Below are 16,741 nucleotides of genomic sequence, written 5' to 3'. Positions count from 1 at the left end.
GAAGCTGCAGTTCTAATTTTTTCCAGCAGAGGTACCAGTATGGTGTGCCAGTGCTAGCGTCACAAATCAAGCATTACTAAAATGTATAGATCGAGCTACTTTTGCCATTAGAATGATTGCCAACTTTGGGGATATAGAAGTCAGTAACTTAACAAATTTTGCCCGTTTTCTTTCACTGATATATTCTGGGATAATGTTTGGGGGTAACTTCTTAGTTAGGGAAAAAGTATTTGCTGCACAAAAGAAAGTAATTAGAGTGATGTGTTGGGTGTACACACATATATTTTGCAGGCATACCTTTTAAGCAGCTGGGAATATTAACCACACCCTCACAGTAAATTTATCCACTTATTCATTTTTTTTATAAAATATCAGAGATCCTTTAAAAAATCTAACTTTGGTACAGAAAGGGGTGAAATATGCAGCTATAAATCTCTTTGACAATCTACCTATTGAAATAACATATGTCAGATAGCAGGAGTGTTTTCAAGTGCCTATTAAAGATGTTTCTCTTTGACAACTACTTATACACCACAGAGAAATAATTCCTGAATAGAAATAATTTGTCATTTTTACAGAAAACCCCAATTAGTATGAGGTAATATAAATATTTTTTGTTGGCACATTTTCTCTGGTGTTTTAGCAGATATTTGCAGTTTTGGTTTTGCAATGCTTAGATGGGAACAGTCCAAACAGATACTGGTGGAGTACTAGTTATTCTTCATCTTTTACAGTCCCTGTTAAAATATATTGCTGAACTGAATATTCCATTAGATTAATCTGGGACCACTCTATTGAACAGGCACATAAAATTCTACTTTAAATGTCATTTTGTTTGTACTGGAAAACAAACCAATATTTTCCATTGACACTGGATGTTGCACGAAACATATAGAGTGGTTCCAAATTAGTCTAATGTGATATTCAGTTCAGTGACGTGTTTTAACACGGACTGTAAAATGTGAAGAATAACTAGTACTCCAGCAGTGACTGAGTAGTACTGGTAGCAGACGACGTGGGGCAGGGTAGCACACAAGATTGTGGAAGTGAGGAGAAATGACTGCTGCTGGAGTACTGTTTATCATCTTCCTTTACAGTCTCTGTTAACACACATCACTAAACCAAACTCCAAATTAGACTTTTTGGGACTGCAAATTATTGGTACATCAAAATCATGGTTTCCAGCATTTTCTGTTATTGGTAATTCTTCTGGTCAATAAAAAAGGGCCAATACCGTGTCAGTCTTATAAATATTTTCCAGGCTAATTCCATTTTACCCCCCCCCCCCCCCCCTGTGCAAAGACCTGGGTGTAACAACTTGCAAAGATGTGAAACACGACGATGAAACATGTTCGGTCATAAGTCAAGCAAGTGGCAGACTTTGGTTCATGTGTAGGCTACTGGGAAAATGCAATCGGTCTTCAAAGGAGGCTGCTTACAAATCACACATGCAGCAAGACATCTCAGACTACTGCTCAAACATGTGGGACCCTTACTAGATAAGACTAACTGGGGATACTGAATGTATACAAAGGAGTGCAGTATGAATAGTCACAGATTTGGTTGACCCATGGGAGAGTATTACAGATATGCCAAGAAATTGGTACTGGCGGACACTTAAAAACAGATTCTGACTATTCTGTGAAAGTCTGTTTACAAGAACCAATGCTGAGTGAGGAATCTGAGAATGTTTTACAGTCTCTATATATCACTACCATAGGGGCCATGAAGACAAGATCGGACTAATTACAGAACACAGTTAAAAATAGAAATTTTTCTTACAGTAAAATGATTATATGAAGCATATTTTACATGTAAGTTTGTTCCTTTATATCTCCTTCACCCAGGCAAGCGAACATCTTGTCATCTGAGATATTGTATTTAAATTATCACATAAAATCACATGATGCAGGTAGTCCATGTTCTACCGATAGTAAACATTTTCTAATGTTGAGTAATAAGCATGATAAATAGTGATTAAAAGTTATATTTCATTGTGGAGAAATTAATTAATAGACACAGCAGTTAAGTGAGTGCTGAGTTCTTGTTTTAAGTGAAAGTAATTCACTTTGACATTATATCATACACTAGAAGTTCCAACCTACAGGCCTAATTTTTGCAGCCCATTAACAACAAAAATTTGTGCAGTGTAAAGTGTGTTGCATGATTTAATTCTATTTTTAAGCATTTAATCTATGTTGCATTCTGTGGTAAATGTGACTGTTGCCATAGGGTAGTCAGACTGAGAGTGTTATGTGTAGATTGTAGTTTGGAATTCCATTGGGGTGACTGTTGTGGGGGAATGGGGATCTCAATGAGGATCTTCCATGGTGCTGTAGGCTGTGCAAAAAAGACAAGAGAATCACTGACCAGGAGGCAAAGATTTAGGCCCTTCAGGCTGAATTAGGTTACATGATATTTGAACTAGAGAGGTTGAAGAGAGGAAAAAGATTGTGGGAACTGGGTAAAGATAACAAGCACTGAGCAAAGAGAAATGGGGTCTTCTACATCTCCATCTACATTTGAGCTGACACTATATAGTAAGTTTGACGTGGTACCTGAAATAGAAGGGGAGGAACCTCATCCAGCGGTAGGTCACAGTAAGGTGCAGCAGACTTTAAACAAAGAAACTAAGTTTGGGTCAGTATCAAAAGAGAATAGAATGAAAAATGTTTTGCTCCTAGCTAGTGGCCATGGGAGGCCAGATGGCACAAGACAAATTAGAAACAGGTCACCAGGTCACAAGTATTTTGAAGCCAACTGCTAGCCTTAGCCAGATGACAAGAGGACATAGGGAATATGTGTAAAGATTTTGGCAAAGAGGATCAGGTTATTGTAGTAGGTGGAGCAGGGAACAGCCTGGCTAAAGACAGTAATTACAGCATCAGGAGTAATCTGGATGAAGTAGGATTAGCAACTACACACATAAATGCGAGTTTTTTGGATGTCCTGCAGCATCATGACCAGCCGTGGGATAATGCTGCTGTGAGCAGTGTGGACACTGAGTTGAGCAGACTGCTGCTGATTGAAATGAAATATCATATGAGTGCAGTGCCTGTTGCTACATTGGTAGATGGGGATATGTGAGAAATGGCCTACGCCTGAATAGGAGAGAGAAAGATAGGTTAGCTGAGCTTCTTGTACGTAATATACAGGAGGCCACCATCACACAGAACCTGTGGTTAATTATGTACGAGAGCTACCGTATTTAGGTTAGAATCAGGATTCAGGAACCCTGTTATGAAAGAACTTAAAATAACAGAAGAGCCACACGAAATGCTTAAGACTGCTTAGAAAAGTAAGGTTAGCTTATTTCATCAGAGTGCTGGAGGACTGAGCAATAAAGCAGGAGAGCTTCTTGTGTGTTTGGCAGATTTAGAGAGCTCTGAAAAGAAAGACATCCTGTGCCTATTTGAGCACCACATGGCCACAGGATTAGAGAAATTCAATAAAGAGGGCTAGACTCTAGCATGTTACACACGTAGAACTAATATGAGGAAATTAGTTTTTCCATATACAAGTCAAATAAGAGTCCTTATCCCTATTTTTTACTAGCCAAAATAAGTTACATAAAAGTAATTACAAATATACTTACCATTCAATGTACCTTGCACTACTTTTCCACAAAGTCCCTACACCGGTTCAGATATTTGTCCCAGCGCAGTACTAAATTTGGGATGCTCCTGTGGTAGAATACGTCTGGCTGACAGTGGAACCACCATCAGACTGCTGGTTTGGCTTCATAGTTGCACATGAATCATTGTCCTGCCAGGAAGTTCTTCAGCAGACTGAAAATGTGGAAATCTCTATGGGGTGGGGTTCAAAGTGTATGGTGGATGGTCCACACTCTCCTAGTGCAATGACTGGAGCTTGCTGGCAGTTTTGACTGCAGCACATGGTCTCGCATTATCATGAAGGATAACGATGTTGTCAACATCGAGAATCCCTTGGCATTTTGTTCCTGATGGCAGCCCACAAAGGGGACTGTGAAACAATAATTACTGACATTGATGATCGCAGCTTGTGACATGGAATCCAGCAGGAACAGTCCACTGCTATCCCAGAAGACCATTAACATCATTTTTCCCAACAGATGGCACTGAATGACATTTTTTGTCACATGCAAACCGCATGTTTCCACACCGTACTCTGCTGCTTTAATTTCAGCATGAAATACAGTAGCCACATTTCATTGACAGTGTGGTACAGGAAACTGTCATCCTTCTTGGCATACTGTACCAGGTGATTCAGTGAAACAATTATTCCCTTACATTTCATCCCATCATTCAATTGCATAGGCACCTACTGACATGAAACTTATTGGTGCACCAAGGACCCACGAATGATGATGTAAACACCCCCATACAAAGCGCCAAGCGTCTGAGAAATGTCATTGAGGTGCACACTCTGATCCCCTTTCACCACTGCATTCACACTGCAAATGTTATTGTCAGTCAGCAATATAAGCGACCTCCCCAAACACTCATTGTCACGCAAGTCTTCATGGCCTTTTGCAAATTCACAACACTCCCCATCTCAAAGTGAGACACTTTTCCTCATGTGTGGGCTACATTTCCCTGTGTATTCGGATGGGCCTTTGTCCCTTGCCCCACAGAAAATCAAACATACGTTGTTGCTAATATGCCGCGGACGTGTGAAGCACAACTACTATCTTCAACAACTGACAGCAGCCCACGACACCACCACCTCAAAGTGAGACACTTTTCCTCATATATGTGCTGCATTTCCCTGTGGATTTCAATGGGCATTTATGCCTTGCTCCTTAGATAATGAAATGCACTTCATTCCGCATACACCATGGACGTGTGAAGCACGACCGCCATCTTCGACAACTGAGAGCAGGGCCATACCTTGGAGCTCCAGCAGTAAAGCCAGGCCAGCCCAAGAAAGTTCCACCAGTGGGAATGAATATGTTGACTTCACATTTACAGACGTAATTCGCGCAAAAAAAAAAAATAAATAAATAAATAAATAAATAAAGACTTTCTGATTTTCCCTCGTTTTTAAGATAGAGCAAAAGTTCAAAAACATTGAGACAAGTAGATTTTTCAGTGATCATCACATAAAAGTGTGTGCTTGTGAATTAATACTGAAACCGGTTAACTTTTAATTGTAACTGTATATATATTGCCACTGGGTAATTTTAAACTCTTTGTGAGGAATTTGGATTCCTTGGTATGCCATCTGTCAGACAGAAACAAGTAGTTAATAGTCAGTGATAATTTCAGTGTCGATTTTTTAAAGGGTTCTGATAGGAAAAATTATCTGGATATTTTATTTGGATCCTATAATTTGATCTCAATAAGTATCTGTGCTACATGGGTAGTTAAAGACAGTAGGGCCCTAAATGACAATGTTTCCTTTGATGAAGCTCAAAGCAAGAAAACAACTGTATACCCAGTAACAAATGCACTCTCTGATTATGACACATAGTTACTTAGGATAAATAAGATAGTGCCTTACAGCAATGATACTCCTCAGTGGAAATCAGTTAGAATAATTAATGACTCCAGAACAAATGTTCTTAATAATAAGTTACCAGAGATGACCTGACATGAAATTTTTAATGGATCAAATGCTGACATAAAATTTAATCTGTTCAATGATAAGTTCATATCATTATTTGAAAATAACTTTCCACATAAACTAACCAGAAGGATATTTAACAGCCAGTATAGATCTGATTTTCATACTTATTCTAGTTATATTTCCATAGTCTGATTGTGATGTAAAAATAATGGTGTAGCTGTTCCTCTGGGAATGCACTAAGAAGCAAATATAGGGACACTCCTTGTTTTTACCTTATGGCCAAGCGCAAACACTCTGGGAAAAACCTTGGTTAGGAGCGGTTTCACATGTATTTTAACCAAAAGTTAACTAATGAGGTCCCTATCCCAGCAGGTTACTTATACAGTAATTTTGCACATCTATTCTTATGACTGGCAAACATATCAGTTACTACTGTGATGTTGAGGGTTTATAATTTCACTGGTTTCCTCCTTATGAATGGAGAAAACAGCCAGTGGGTTCAGCATTCCCTGACCCACACTGATCCTGAGGAAGGGTTTAATTCTATTTAAAATGCTGAAACTGCATTCTGCTCCTGCTATTGAAACACATGTACGCAGCCCAATTTGCAATGTTTTTTGCACTTCAATGAATGATTCTTCAAAGGAATGTTCCACAAGAAAGGTGAACAGCTCACAAACCAATGTAATGCCTTTAGACATATAATTGCAATAAATCACTGACAGTTCATTTTTCAATTTATCAAGTCAAATAAAGGGACTGTAACTAACAAAAAAGTATTGACTAAAGTGGCTGGAAAATGTTCTTTGAAATAAGCAAACTTTTTTGGATTAATAATTTCGAAGTAGCTGAATACGTGAGCGTTTTGGAACCTCCCTTTCAATCGGTTGGCCAAAATGTCACAAACTTCTTTGGCATCTGCTGCCAGTTTAGGTTCAGTGCTATATTTGGACATTTTCCTTAAGTACCAAAAGCTTCACTTCAGAAACTCATTCCCTTTCAATGTTATCTCACATTTCAGAAACAGTTGATGCAAAATGACATAATGCATTGGATATAGTAATGGCATTTGCACTCTACATCTGGATTGCGTTATACAAAATATCAACATGTTTCATAATCTCGTAGAAAAAATTTAGAAGGAATAAAATGTATGGATTGTGAAGTAAATTTCTTAAAGCAAACGCTTCTCTTAGTTCAATATCATCCCAAGTATCTTCTTCCTCAATCTTATCAAAACATTCCAATAAAGGTAATTTGTTTTCTTGAACATTAGTTACTACATGAGACTGGATGTTTCATCTAGTTCAAGAGACTGAAAGAAATCTCTTATTGCAGAGTGTCCATAAAAAAACTCATCGTTTAGGCAATGAAGGGAAAAATGTTGTAAGTCCAGAAATATTTGCGAAGAACAACCTAACGGACTTTGTTTTTACTACAATCATTCTGAATAACCAAATTAATGTGGTGCACGTAACAGTGGACATACTAAAAGTTCATTTTGTATCATGTGTGACATATATTTACGTACAGAAGTACTAGAACTGCTGAAGTGGTCATTTAACACGCTGTTGAGATTTCTTAGAAGAGATAACCAATCTAAGAGATTGTCATGGTTTGCTGACTCCCGTTTTTCATTGTGAGTCCTTAGTGCTAACTCATGAGTTCCAAAAAACATTAAGCACTCTACAATTCTGCCTAATATGTGTCCATTCTTCTTAAATAATTAATTATGTTTCTGAATTGACATTTTATATGCTGACTCAATCTGAGCAGCAATGTTAATTGTGCCAAAAATTTCGTATTTACAGCATTTTCTAAATGTAGTCTACTTCCTTCATGTTTCTATATTCATTTTCTTAAATGCTTTAGATTCCTACGGCCAACTGTTGTTCACAATCCTTCACCACCAAACAACACACAATAGAAACAAAATAATTTTTGTTTCTATTCACTCACTGTTAACCAAGACTTTTTATGGAAACATGTGTTGCAGAAAGTTCTCTTCTTCTTTCCATCGAGTTGAGACATCAAGAAATCTTTTTGTTGATGTGCACCTAACTGTTTGATTTTCAGCTTCTCTTCTATGCATATTAAATGAAGCAGCATTTAAAGCAAACAATCTAATTTATTCATTTTAAAATCACTGTATGAACACTCAAGTTTTAACCACACAGCTCCAGAATACGGGACACTATTGAGAGGTGGCCTCGTTTACTATTTTCAACATTTCCTGTTGATGAATGGCAGTACGGGGGGAGGGGATGGGAGGGAGGGAGAAGGAATTCAGAAAGGCACATGACAGCAACTCCAGTTAGGTGCTGTGAGACCAAGGTGTCTGGCTCCAAACATTGTGAAGAACTGTGGAGAGGTAGGTAAGAGGAGGAGAGTGAGAATGCGGCAGGGACAGCAGGGTTCACTGGGGTGTAGGGAAAGAGGGGTATGGGTGTGGAGGTCTATCCACTGGGCCCACTTGAGCTGGCCCTAAGCTACACTGGGATGTGGTCTGAAGTGGAGAAAGGGAAATAGCTTGGTCACATCACTGCGACTGCAGTTTCAGGAGTTGGGACTGTGGGGGGAGTAAGGGTCACCTACCGCTGACCCTATGACATGGCTGGGTTGTAGGGAAAGGGGTAGATGTATGGTGGCCCGTCAAATGGGACCCGTGCTTCATGGCCTGCTGCTGTGCATCAGCAAGGGATAAGGTGGAGAAGGGAAAACCGCTTTGTGCATCACTGTGATTGCAGGCCAGGAGTGTGGAGTTAGTACGGAGCTATGAGCCAACTGCCACTGGCTCTCAGCTTTGGAAGAATGAGATTCAGAAAGAAAAACTGGTTTGACACTGTAGAATGGTACACTTGACATGTGTCTACAGAAGGGAGAATATTCCTGATTACATCGAGTTTCTGTGTATCGTGCTACACCACAATCATGTCATACTCGAATTTTTTTATCTAAAACTGAAAAATATACATCATAAAATTTTTGGTGGGGCCAGGCCCCTCTGGCCCTTTAGAACAAGCTGCCCTTGGAGAAATGTCTTCATTGGCAGAAACAAGTAAAGATCTTGAAGTAGTTGCACACTACCAAAAATACTTAAAATTACTAGGAAAAGTTATTTAAAAAAAAGCAAGAAACATGTACATTGTCAGAAATTAGTAATTCTGATAACAGACTTAGGGCAATATGGAATGTAGCAAAATGAGAGACAGGACAACTGGCCACAGAACAATGTAATGACACTATTGAATTAAACGTAAAGGCATGAATGACATGTTGCAAATGTTTTTCATACTCATATAACATACAGGGGCAAACAGTTCAAGAAAAGAGTAACAGCAGTATGTTGGAAAAGCAGCTCTCATAAAATTCAACCATATGAATGTATCGCCAACTTCTCCTTCAGGAATTAAGAACATCATACACTACATGATCAAAAGTATCTGGACACCTGGCTGAAAATGACTTACAAGTTCGTAACATCCTCCATCACTAATGCTGGAATTCAATATGATGTTGGCCCACCCTTAGCCTTGATGACAGCTTCCACTCTTGCAGGCATGCATTCAATCAGGTGCTGGAAGGTTTCTTGGGGAGTGGCAGCCCATTCTTCATGGAGTGCTCCACTGAGGAGAAGTATCGATGTCGGTTGGTGAGGCCTGGCGCACAGTCGGCATTCCAAAACATTTCAAAGGTGTTCTACAGGATTCAGGTCAGGACTCTGTGCAGGCCAGTCCATTACAAGGATGTTATGTCATGTAACCACTCTGCCACATACTGTGCTTTATGAACAGGTGCTCGATCGTGTTCAAAGATGCAGTTGCCATCCCCGAATTGCTCTTCAATGGTGGGAAGCAAGAAGGTGCTTAAAACATCAATGCAGGCCTGTGCTGTGATAGTGCCGCACAAAACAAGAAGAGGTGTGAGCTCCCTCCATGAAAAACACAATGATACCTTAATACCAACGCCTCCAAAATTTACTGTTGGCATTACACACACTGGCAGATGACATTCATCAGGCATTTGCCATACCCACACCCTGTCATCGGATCACCAGATACATCACTCCATACAACGTTTTTCCACTGTTCAATTGTCCAATCTTTACACTCCTTACACCAAGTGGGATGTCGTTTGGCATTTAGCGGCGTGACATCTGCCTTATGAGCAGCTGCATGACTATGAAATTCAAGTTTCCTCGCCTCCTGCCTAACTGTCACAGTACTTGCAGTGGATCCTGATGCAGTTTGGAATTCCTGTTTGATGATCAGGATTGATGTTTGCCTATTACACATTACGACCCACTTCAAATGTCGGCGGTCTCTGTCAGTCAACAGTCGAGGTCGGCCTGTACACTTTTGTGCTGTACGTGTCCCTTCATGTTTCCACTTCACTATCACATCAGAAACACTGGACCTAGGGATGTTTAGGAGTGTGGAAATCCGACAGTGCAGAAGTGGCAGCTGAAACAGCCAGCTGGTGCCAGGGCAGCATTTTTGCAGGCAGGAGTGATTGTGTTAGCATGGCCAATGATGGTTAGGCAAAGGCTACACTGGATTCCAGAGGAAGCTCGAAGGCATCAAACTTTGGATACTGAGGAGTATCAGCAGCAGCTGTCCAGTGGAGCTTCTGTCAAGATGAAACATGCAGGTTTGTTGCACTCTGTCACTGAACACCTCGCCACTGGTAGGTCACTGAACCTGCCTATTCGTAACAGCTCCATACCAAGTTGTTTTCTTGTCTAGTGTGTTTGACACATACAGCCTCTTGACACAACGCTGTATCGACACATTGTTACTGAAGTGTTGGCACATATTGACTTAACAAGTCTCGTGATTTGCAACTAGGTTGCATCGTCAGCTATGTGCCTTTGGAATGATGACTGGATCGTTGAGCTGAAAAATTACTGTGCTTCATAGTATTCAATCTGCACCTTCCCTCTTTGGAGAAATGTGGTCCCCCAATTTAATGCGGTGTTACTCTGATGAAGGCATTGAGACACATGTATTAACAGGAGGTTAGTCTATAGTTTTCACAATTCTAGTCTCTTTCTGATTAAAAAGCTGTATGTGTGTGCTGTGAAAGTGAACTAGAATAAATGATAAGTTATACACTTTCACTCTAATGGTAATGTGGGACTTTAGGTTGCAGTGACAAGAAATAACTACCTGGACCTGAAGGACAAATTATCTACGCATTTCTTCCTTTAATTTCTCAATGAAAATTAATTAAATTAAATAATCTGAAATAATATATACAAATATTCAATTTGAGCGTGAGGACGCCAGAATAAACAGTGCTGTCGCAGATAGAGAACGAATTATGAGTAGTCTTTGAATAAGATAGGTATATCTCTGAGCCGAGGTCTTCTTGTTGTGGTTGTTGAGCCCAGGCAGACATCACGGACCTTCAGTCATGAGTTGTTAGTTAGTGGGACAGTATGGAGATGGCGGGCAATGTTGTGTCGTATTAAATTTAGTGAGACTTGGAATGTTTATCGGCAAGACAGAGTAGATGCGTTCATTGCAGTTGACAAAAATTTTATCTCAACTGAGGCTGAAACTGAGTGGGACAGTGAAGTCATCTAGTCACATATAACATGTCTAGGTGAAACCAAGTTAATTGTTGGATGTTTTTATTGACCATCCGACTACGCTGTGACAGCTCTAGAGTCATTCAATGAAAGTCTATGGTCAGTTGTGCATAAATACCCAGACCAGCAATACTAGTTGGTAGTGACTTTAACCTATCGAGTATACACTGGGACATGGATGGATTTACTGCAGGGGGTATAGACAGTGGCGGATTTACATATAAGCCCAATAGGCACGGACCTAGGGGCGGTACCTTCAGGGGACGACATTTTTTGCTCTGTACAAGCTTGGAAGTATACATAGTTTATGTGGTGACTGAATGTAAACTTAACATTGGGTTTCCGTCTGGTATCATCTTCCTGATTGTTCAAAATATTTTGAATTAAGCTGACAGGATGGCAAACTTCAATACAGTGTTTGAAACATTATTATTCCGAGACTGTTGTTGGCTTCTACTTAACCCTTCTGTATTTTCTCCGTGAAAAGCTGTGATAAAACTAATCAGCAGTTTCCAGAATGAAATTTTCACTCTGCAGTGGAGTGTGCGCTGATATGAAACTTCCTGGCAGATTAAAACTGTGTGCCGGGACGAGACTCGAACTCGGGACCTTTGCCTTTCGCGGGCAAGTGCTCTACCATCTGAGTTTGGACTGTAGGAGACGAGATACTGGCAGAAGTAAAGCTGTGAGGATGGGGTGTGAGTCATGCTTGGGTAGCTCAGATGGTAGAGCACTTGCCCATGAAAGGCAAAGGTCCCGAGTTCGAGTCTCGGTCCGGCACACAGTTTTAATCTGCCAGGAAGTTTTTAATCAGCAGTTTCTTAAATAGTGTAACCTGTGTGGGCCTCAGTATGTAAAACCCGACTCTACAGTAAATTTCTTGTAGAAATTAAGGTAAGTATCAAGTCAACTCTCCACTACTGTAATTAATGTGAAAGCTCTGTGGTCTTCAGTATCTGAGCTTTGATTTAATCACACCCGTTTAACAAAATGTATTGACACTGGGAATGTTTTACATTTTTAAACACATGTTTATACGAAAAGAACATAAACAGAATATCTAATAATGTGTGAAATACACTTCACAACAGTTCAAAAATTTTATTTATTTATTTACTTAGTTACTTTTATTTTGGCGAGAAAAGAAGATGAAACTAACTTTCGTTTGTCTCATTTATTGTTCTGCAGCCTGCACGATATCAAAGTTCCCTGCTGTGCAATCGAACAGTACGTGGCATTGCAAATTTTATATTAAAATTCTTAACTAAGCTCTTTTTCCTTCGAGGAAAGGTTATTTTTATTTTATGTTGGAAAGGTGCATTTGCGTGTAGACATAATGGCGGTGTTCACACAAATGACAACACACCACATCAACTGCCAACAAGACTACTTAAACTTTGTAGTCTGTCTTCTCTGCCTACAGAAATCGCTAAAATGTTATAAGAATAAGTGGTATAAAAGTCGATCCAGTACACCTCACTGCAAGAAATTGCGAACATTATTTGCTTTTTAACTCTTAAAGACTGTGTCAAGAATATTCAGAACATATTTGCGTCCTAGCCAAAATTCCGGCGACGCAGGAAACAGAAGCCAAAAAAGGGACTGTCCCGTTTTCTATGCGAGACGAATTCCAGCCAGCAAGTGTGCTTCTACTGTTCACTGACAGCAGAGAAACAGGCGACAATGACCTTGAGGTCACTTGCTAGTGAATCTACTTCAAACATTCGAATTTTTCCGTCTTAAATCAATATTTAGGGTTTTATGAACAAAATGGTAGTTAAATGAATCGATTTGGACATCAGGAACATCTTTAAAAATAAATTTAAATATATGTCGGTATGCGACAACGACCGTGTTTCCGCTGCGGTCGGATGTCAATGGCGTCATTATTAATTTGCCAGTTCGAAAAGATACACTGCTTAACCGTTTTTTGAGTTGACAGCCCTTTTAGCACACACGCTTTCCGATGCTCCTTTGTTTTCCTTTGTGTATCTATGGTTTTCGAGAGTTCTCTGTGTTCAAACTTTTGTACATTATTGAGTTGTTGGTGCTGTGTCATTCTCGGAAGTAGTTATGTCTCCAAAAATGTGTTTTGGAACGGGAAAATGGAAGTTTAATGGTAATCGGTTTACTTCGTTGGAAAGTAGAGACTGTGTAATTATGTCCACAAACCAAATGGCTGTTATGTCGACTCTGTCAAGTGCCTCAAGACAGAAGCTAAAATATTTGAGTACCCAGAGTGACATTTCTATAAAATATGATCAAAACACTGTTACAGAATGTGTTCCCATAATTGCTGAATTGAGTGCTTTATGTTCGCTTCTAAAGAATGCTGGAGTGTGTGCGCTTTGGGGAAAAGGTGGTATTAAAATCGTGAAGATTTTTAAGGCAGGAAAGGTGTGGCTAGTAAGTTACAAGTGTTTTGTGATTTTTGTGGAGTAACTAAAACTGGGCATTCTTGTGGATTGTGCAAAGGAAGAGTTTATAACACAAATATCAGGCTTTCATATGGAATGAGGTGTATTGGGAAGGGCAGAAAGGCAGCTCAAACATTTTGTGCTATCATGAATTTGCCCTCACCTGCAAGATTTGAGAAGTGCACACAGTTACTTCTTGAAAGTCTTGGTCAAGTGAATGCTTTGTCAATGAAGAAAGCAGTAGAAGAAACTGTGTTATTCAATGAAGGTGACACTGATATAGCTGCAGCCTTTGATGGGACGTGGCAGAAGTGTGGTCACCTATCATTGAATGGTGTTGTCAGTGCAACATCCATAGAAAATGGAAAGGTGATTAACAAAGAATGCATGACAAAGTACTGCCATGGTTGCAAAGGATTTAACCAGGATCATGTTTGTGTTCAGAATTTTTCTGGGTACAGTGGTGGAATGGAATCAGAGGAAGTTCTCAGAATATTTCATAGGTCATAAGAGAATTATGGTGTACAGTATGTGAAGTACCATGGAGACAGAGACTCCAAAGGGTTTGCAAATGTGTTGGAAAATATGCCTTATGGAAGAACTGTAAAAATTGAACAGTTAGAGTGTGTTGGTCATGTCCAAAAGAGGATGGGCACACGTTTATGTAAGCTAATAAAAGATATCAAGGGGAAAAAGCTCAGTGATGGCAAATCAATTGGTGGTCGGGGTCATCTTACTAAGGAAGAGGTGGACAAACTTCAGCTCTGTTATGGTTTAGCCATAAGAAGGAATTGAGACAATATTGAGGCCATGAAGAAAGCCGTATGTGCTACCTTTTTCCATAAAGCTTCTACAATGACCATCCACAGCATGCTCTCTGTGACAGTGGTGTAGACACATGGTGTGGATACAAAAAAGCAATAGCAAATGGTGAGACTTATGCACACCATCACTCCCTGCCATTTGAGGTATTGGAAGCAATTAAACCCATTACGGGGACCTAAGTGACACTAAACTATTGTCATGGTGCTTACATGGAAAGACACAAAATGTTAATGAATATTTCAATCATTTGATATGGGAATGCCTGCCTAAGACTGTATTTGTTGGTTTCAATACCATAGGATTAGGTGTATTAGATGCAGTTATTTGCTTTAATGATGGGGCAGTTAGCAGATGTGATGTGTGATATGGGAATGCCTGCCTAAAACTGTATTTGTGGGTTGCAATACCATGGGATTAGGTGTATTAGATGCAGTTATTTCCTTTAATGATGGGGCAGTTAGCAGATGTGATGTTTTAGAGTTGTTGGGACTAACTCCTGGTCTCAATATGACGCAAGCACTGATGGCAATCGATTCCTTGAGAGCGTCCGAAGGAGAAAAATGGGTTCTTGAGGCAACTAAAGAGGCCAGAATGGCAAAGAGGAGCAATAAAAGGAAGAGACAACAAGAGGAACCCACAAGCCAAGAATATTATGCAACTGGAGGGTTTTAAGAACAACAGAGGTGAGTAACAGATGAAATGTTCCTTTAAACTGAATTTCCCAAGAATCAAATTTTCTGACATGTTTATTTTATGCAAAAAAACTATTTGAGTTAAGGGTCTGAAATTTTTTGTGACATTTCAGGCTGCCATTTTGAGAAAAGTGGACCACAGACACCAGCTTACTATCTCCAGGAGGAAAAATATAGCCTTATTAACTATTAAAAAAATTACCTTAATTTTGATTCTCTAATTCATGTATTTATAGTATAAAAACAAATTGATTGAAATCATTTGATTGTAACCTACTTTTTAGATAAAAATGCCATAAATGTGTGTACAAAGTTTTAAGCTTCTAAGAAAAGTAGTTAATAAGTCTATAGACTTCAAAAATAGACTGGCAGGAAAACTTTTAAATTACGTTACTTTAAATTATTCTGCATTGTTGTTCTTTCATAACTCAGTTACATCAAGTAACCCGAGCTGGTCAGTTCATCGCTCCACATTTAAAGGAAAAATCTTTGTGCTCATGTGCCATATTTGAAGTAAAAAGCTTTGTGCTCATGTGCAGTGTAGTATGACTGGAACTGGATATAGTCTTTCTTTCTTTCCTTTTACAAATATTTTTCCTTTGCTTTGGCCATTGGTTGACAATTTTGTAAGTGCCTGAAAATGAATAACAGTGAAAAAAGCAAATGTGCAAAATTAAGTGGAGTGGTATTTCAGAAATTATCGAAGGAAAGGCGAGAACAAGAAGCCAATGTTCTAAACACGCTTGGCAGAGTAGATACATTTTTCGCAAAAAATGTTGCTGGTACGAGTTCGAGTTCAAGTCATGCAGATGATATTTCTGGCGCTGCAACTGTTGTAAAAGAAGTAAATACAGATGAAACAAAAGTTAAAAATGAAGAATTGTTCCTGATTTCGAGTTTCACGAAAAACTAAGTGTCGTGTCAGACATTACAAAAAGAAATAACCTTGTTAGTGAGGATCTTGCCAAATGGTGTGCCATCTACATCTACATTTATACTCCGCAAGCCACCCAACGGTGTGTGGCGGAGGGCACTTTACGTGCCACTGTCTTTACCTCCCCTTCCTGTTCCAGTCGCGTATGGCTTGCGGGAAGAACGACTGTCTGAAAGCCTCTGTGCGTGCTCTAATCTCTCTAATTTTACTTTCGTGATCTCCTCGGGAGGTATAAGTAGGGGGAAGCAATATATTCGAAACCTCATCCAGAAACGCACCCTCTCGAAAGCTGGCGAGCAAGCTACACCGCGATGCAGAGCGCCTCTCTTGCAGAGTCTGCCACTTGAGTTTGCTAAACAACTCCGTAACGCTATCACGGTTACCAAATAACCCTGTAATGAAACGCGCCACTCTTCTTTGGATCTTCTCTATCTCCTCCGTCAACCCAATCTGGTACGGATCCCACACTGATGAGCAATACTCAAGTATAGGTGAATGAATGTTTTGTAAGCCACCTCCTTTGTTGATGGACTACATTTTCTAAGGACTCTCCCAATGAATCTCAGCCTGGTACCCGCCTTACCAACAATTAATTTTATATGATCATTCCACTTCAAATCATTTCGCATGCACACTCCCAGATATTTTACAGAAGTAACTGCTACCAGTGTTTGTTCCGCTATCATACAATAAAGGATCCTTCTTTCTATGTATTCGCAATACATTACAT

The sequence above is a fragment of the Schistocerca serialis genome, chromosome 3 (assembly GCF_023864345.2).
Source record: "Schistocerca serialis cubense isolate TAMUIC-IGC-003099 chromosome 3, iqSchSeri2.2, whole genome shotgun sequence".
Lineage (NCBI taxonomy): Eukaryota > Metazoa > Arthropoda > Insecta > Orthoptera > Acrididae > Schistocerca > Schistocerca serialis.
Note: the sequence above shows the minus strand (reverse complement) of the source record.